At 42.9% G+C, this 6,292-nt stretch overlaps 1 pseudogene; it reads right to left on the bottom strand.

Annotated features, from left to right (window-relative positions):
* Nucleotides 1-1,007: 1,007 nt before the first annotated feature.
* On the bottom strand, nt 1,008-1,125 carry LOC124790414 (annotated as a pseudogene).
* Nucleotides 1,126-6,292: the final 5,167 nt, after the last annotated feature.

Raw genomic sequence — 6,292 nt, forward strand, 5'->3', positions numbered from 1 at the left:
TCAACCTTTCATTTGAATTTTGTGTGTCTCCTCCTAAGCACCGGTACAATAACTCATTCTAAGAAAGGGCCTCGTAGATCGGATGAATTACTTTTTGAACTTCTTTGGAGAGCGGCTGGTCGTGTTGATATTCGTCCAGATGTCCGGTAGCCTCTGCAATGCGCCACTTACACCAACTAGTTTCTCCAGCCGGACAATTTTGGTGTAGTGGGTGATCATCCGTCGGACACTTGTGGAAACACGTTGCCCAAATTGCCTTCTTCATCTGTTCCAACGAATTCGAATGCCATGTGATTGCCGAGCCGTAGTACGTCGTAAGCTCCTTGATCACTTTATCAGTTTTAGTCATGGGCAAGCACATATAATAATTTTTCGCGGCTACAAAGTCGAAAATCCCGAAAAAATCTGGTGCCTGAAAATGGCCGATTACAGGCAGGTGCATTTTTTTGTTCATCCGCGAATAACAAACATTTCCGTTCCGTATTCGGAAAAGCCGTTTCAGGAGTGGATTCCAAACACTTTTATGGATCCAAAAATGCAATTTTAGAAAAATAGACTTTTCGAAGCAACAGAGAGTAAACCTTCCCTTAGTGATAAACAGTGTGTGGTGGACAGAAACAACAGTGCTACTGATTTGACAACGTGAAGGGTGGTAAGAAGTGACGCACACGGCTGACAGAAGCAGCTCACAGCCTCCGGATCTGAAGCAAAGTTCCCACCTGACTCCGTGTGAAGTGCGTAGTGGTGATTCGCTGGACAAGCTACAGTGGGCCGAAGTCGAAACTCTGCGATTTTCGTATAGAAGGACGTATAAGGTTCCATGTAAAACGAATCCCTCCAGATCTTTGCATCAGGATGGGTGGCTTCTAGTGTGACAGGATTCTAAGGCATTGCATGCGGTCAGCACACCGCTCTCCCGGCCTTATGTCAGTTTACGAGACCGGAGCCGCTACTTCTCAATCAAGTAGCTCCTCAGTTTGCATCACAAGGGCTGAGAGCACTCTGCTTGCCAACAGCGCTCGGCAGACCGGATGGTCACCCATCCAAGTGCTAGCCCAGCCCGACAGCGCTTAACTTCGGTGATCTCACGGGAACCGGTGTTACCACTTCGGCAAGGCCTTTGGCACAACAGATTGGATGCTACGGCAGAAACCTTGAAAGATACCGGTTTGCCTCTGAATGTTGAATCTAATTTATCTTGAACTCTAGGGCTTAGTGAAACATGCAGTTTGCTTATTCTAATTTAACTGATCATTATTTCTGATCTTTGTAACATATCCTTGACTATTCGGGGACACATTCACTATCTTTGACAATAAATAAAGTTTTGTCAACTCTGAAGTTCAATTAACGAAACGGAAATACAACATTTTCTGCTTGAGTTTAGATCAAGTATTTCATACATTAATGGCGTCTGAATGGATCGGGATGAGTCGTAGCTTGTAAAGTAGAAGACCTAGGGTTTTTTTAAGCCTTGGCGAATCAAATTTATTTTCAGTGCCAACAGAAACGAAAGTTACAATTATTTACTCCAGTATATCTCAAAAATAAGCTGGGATCATTGTGTCGTCACGTAAGAACAGGGAAGGAAATACGTGGAATCATAAGAGAAACAATTAAAGAGGAACTCAAACACTCCATCACTCTTTCAAAAATAGATTCAGCAAGAGAGAACATACCACGCCGTCTTGAAATGAAGTGGCTCTAAGCACTATGGGACTTAACTTCCGAGCTCATCAGTCCCCTAGAACTTAGAACTACTTACACCTAACTAACCTAAGGACATCACACACATCCATGCCCGAGGCAGGATTCGAACCTGCGACCGTAGCGGTCGCGCGGTTCCCGACTGTATTGCCTAGAACCACTCGGCCACTCCGACCGGCCACGCCGTCTTACCTACTGAAACTAATCGAGACTGGGCAAAGAAACAAGTCATCACAACGAGCAGGTACTAAAACAACGAAAAATTGTAAAATGAGAAAAATAAAAATTATTAAAATCCCACTACACGTATAGACACTCGTTCTTCATGCCAGTAAGAGGTCAATCGATTACAGAAAGTTATTGCATTACCACCATAGCCTGATGAGCTCGTGGGTGGACAGATACAACGACATAAGAAACTCACGGAAAGACATTAAATCTGAAATCAGAAAAAAAGGACAACATTTTACTACACAAATATTTTTTCATTTTATGAAGAAAACTTAGTACAGTTGAATAGTGAATACTAATAGATACCTCAACATAATCTAATGAGCACTTTGTAGAACACTGATGACACGCTAAGCACGAAAACCTACTATTTAGCCACAAAAACTATATCTCAATAAAAGATCACCCACATTCTAAACAAGCACTAACAGTATGAACACTTATCAAAGATTAAAAACACAAAAAACATCGACCCCATCATAGTATCACATGAAAAAATGTCTGAAATAAAGTCCGTTAAAAATCGGCAAATTTGGAATTGCAAACCACGTGAGGTGTAAGCAGACGTCTTCAATTTATCCGAAGCATCGAGGATGAAATATCTTAATAAAGTGCCTAGATGAATGTGGTCCGTTTGTCTTACCAACCCATTTGGTAACAAAACGATCTATGCACAAAGTACTTCTCATGCAAACGTCTGAATCATTGGCCGCATGACAAATTGTAACTATAACGAATAATGTAAATCTTCTCCTAGCACTGTAAGCCTGAAACCTCACTACAAAACAAAATTATAGTGTACGAATACCATTCCAACAACGATATCCACATCTCAGAGAGTCTACGCGAGACACAACCTCACTTCCCATGAGCTCAAACAAGAGTGTTCGGCGATTCGCTTGACCAGCACTCGGGGGCTTCTGAAGCCAGAGGAGAGTGCTAAGCCTAAGACCACCGGCACTCCATGCCAATTCTTGCGTAAACTCTTATACAAAACGAGCACCTGTCTCTATCTGTTGGTAATCTACTCTCTTCCTTCGCCTAATTATCCTATGATGGGAAGAGTACCACATCACCCTACAAGTCTCACTTCAGCCACGAGAAAACACAGACGCCTCAGACATTAAAACCAGACGTACAGAATCAAAACACAGAGTTAGGACATGGAAAAAGCATTAAGGTAACAAAAAGAGCTAAGGTGGTTGAAAGAGAAAAAAATCACCGTTCTTTTTCTTCATTAGGGTTTGCTTCCGTCACATACTGGAAGTTAGAGGCATCGACAACCCTGAAGCAACACAACTATCTGACACAAACATATGATTCGGATCTGACGGATCCCTTTCAATCTGTTTTCAATTGTAACCTGTCTTCTAAGTGTTCCGCGTAGTCATATAGAAAAACAAAACGTAATGGGCTGCGACTACTCTTGCGGAGATCTTATGCCGAAAGCAAGGAAAGCAAAAAAATGGCTCTGAGCACTATGGGACTCAACATCTTAGGTCATAAGTCCCCTAGAACTTAGAACTACTTAAACCTAACTAACCTAAGGACATCACACACACCCATGCCCGAGGCAGGATTCGAACCTGCGACCGTAGCAGTCCCGCGGTTCCGGACTGCAGCGCCAGAACCACTAGACCACCGCGGCCGGCTAGCAAGGAAAGCCACGTAGTATTGGACGCACAAGCTTTCTCGAAATTGTAATTTTTTCTCTAGGCTGTACCGGAAGATTCATAACACAACACAACACTACGATGCGTTACTTAATAGAATTACAAAATCTTTTTGGTTTTTGGAGATTCTTTTGGACGTGAAATTATGAAGCAAGAAAGTCATTTTTGTTACAACAACGTTTCAACTGGACCTTCATTAGTTATAATCATTAAACCAAACTTAAATACAACTTATACGTCTTAGTACTTCCTTTCCACTTCAGGAGAAAATTTACTTCTATCACTAAAAATTTCATCATAAAGTTATTAAGTTAAAATTTTGAACAGAATACGCCTAAATGAAAATATTAGTTCAACCTTTAGTGGAACATTTATCACAAGCATCGTAATGAGTGTTCAGCTCTATATGGGCACAGTTCTCATGGGCCCAACCCTCAAAACCGTGATACTGAATCCATTCCTCTGAGAAGATTTCATTGGCCGTACAATATTCGCTGTTCTTCACTGCGTATTATCGGAAGCTTTAAATCTGTAAAATGGAAGATTTCACCACCGGAAATGTCACACTTATTAAAATATATGGTGCTATTATGCCGTGGTCGTATGAATTTATCATTGCCAGTCGGGGTGGCCGAGCGGTTCTAGGACGTTAAACACTAACCACCACCACCGAGCGGTTCTAGGCGCTTCAGTCTGGAACCGCGCTGCTGCTACGGTCGCATACCTCGGGCATGGATGTGTGTGATGTCCTTAGGTTAGTTAGGTTTATGTAGTTCTAAGTTCTAGGGGACTGATGACCTCAGATGTTTAGTCCCATAGTGCTCAGAGCCATTTGAACCATTTGAATTTTTTATCCAAATTCAACCTTTAGTCCGTCTCCTTCGGAGGACATCTTCAAGGGGGTTGTAGGTGTTTCGGAGATCTGATGCACAGCGTATCATCTACCAAGGGCTAGATGCTAACTGAAGCGAAATTCCGTTTCCACGTGATCGCGGGCAGTGGCATGACAAAAAATGGCTCTGAGCACTATGGGACTTAACATCTGTGGTCATCAGTCCCCTAGAACTTAGAACTACTTAAACCTAACTAATCTAAGGACATCACACACATCTATGCCCGAGGCAGGATTCGAAACTGTGACCGTAGTGGTCGCGCGGTTCCAGACTGAAGCGCCTAGAACCGCTCGGCCACAACGACCGTCTGCTTTTGTTCTCTATTGCTGTCGCCCCGTGGTGGATGACTGTTACACATCTTCATCAACAGAACTCAGGTATAATTCAGTTTTACACCCTCTTCCTTCCGATAAAGATTATTGGGGTTTTCCGTAATTTCTACGGCGTCTCCGCACATGCTTTTATTTTATCCCCTTGTGGCTGCCAGTACCTGAGTCATATCAAATCGAATCCGCTGGTCTTCTAACTGCAAACAATTGATGTGTCAGTTGCTCTCTTTCTACTGTTGCACTTGTGTCTTTATAGTCGTTTTTCGACCGTTGTTTTGAGTAATATCCACACACACGTCTTCACAAGTGCATGGTATCCTTCAAATTCCTGCTCTTACCTGTGGTTTGCAAGCATCGTTCGCCAACTGTTAAGTGTTCTTGTATTTTCCGGTCGGATTTGTAGATTACGGTGATACCCCATTTTCTTAGCATATTTCCTATGCAGTCAGTAGAGTCACTAATGAAGGGCAGCTAAATTTTCAATTTCGCAGGCGCCTGTACATCGCTATGGTCTTCCCGAGGTTTTCTTGACGTTCTTTTTTTCTCAGCAGAGTAATATCCATTCTTGAGCAATGCATTGGTTCAAAATGTTCAAATGTGTGTGAATTCCTAAGGGACCAAACTGCTGAGGTCATCGGTCGCTAGACTTACACACTACTTTAACTTACGCTAAGAACAACACACACACACACACCCACGCCCGACGGAGGACTGGAACTTACGGTGGAAAGGGCAGCGCAATCCGTGATATGACGCCTCAAACCACGCGGCCATTCATCGCGGTGTCCATTTGTAAAAATTTCGTGCTCTAGCCGCTAATATCTCTTCACCGCCTTGCTTTTGTCGTGGGTGCGGATTTCAGTCCTGGTGTAGATACGAGTACGTAATAGTCCGTACGTGGTCTTCCAGTATACCTTGTGGTCCAGGCTATAATGTTATTTCTTAATGACTAGCACATCAAGGAAATGTAATACGTCTGCCTCCCATTTCATCGTTAATATTACCTTCGGATTTATGTCATTGATATGTTCATGGTGACTATCTAATTCCCCTCTGCAGTGTCTCTACGAATGAAATGTGTCGTCCTCGTAACGGACCCATATGTCCCATTCATTGCTGGCAGTTCCTAAAGCCTGTTCTTCTAATTTTTCCATAATGACAATTGCTGTTGACAAGCTTACACGCCTTCCCTCATAGCCACGTCATTCGTCAGTTCCTGAAATGCAGCGTTAGATAAGAAGCGCGTGGTCGTGAGACAATAATTCAACAGTATCGGCAGGAAAAACCAGATTCAGTTGTTCCAACACCTCACTGTGTGGAAACGCGATGGACAGAGGTACCACATTAAAACTGAGTAATATTTCCTCCAGCTGGACCACTGTAACATTTAATTTACTGATAAAATCTACGAAATTCTTGCTGTAAGGATCGGATTGGCCGACATTCGAACGTAATAATG

The sequence above is a fragment of the Schistocerca piceifrons genome, chromosome 3 (genome assembly GCF_021461385.2).
Source record: "Schistocerca piceifrons isolate TAMUIC-IGC-003096 chromosome 3, iqSchPice1.1, whole genome shotgun sequence".
In the NCBI taxonomy this organism is placed as follows: domain Eukaryota; kingdom Metazoa; phylum Arthropoda; class Insecta; order Orthoptera; family Acrididae; genus Schistocerca; species Schistocerca piceifrons.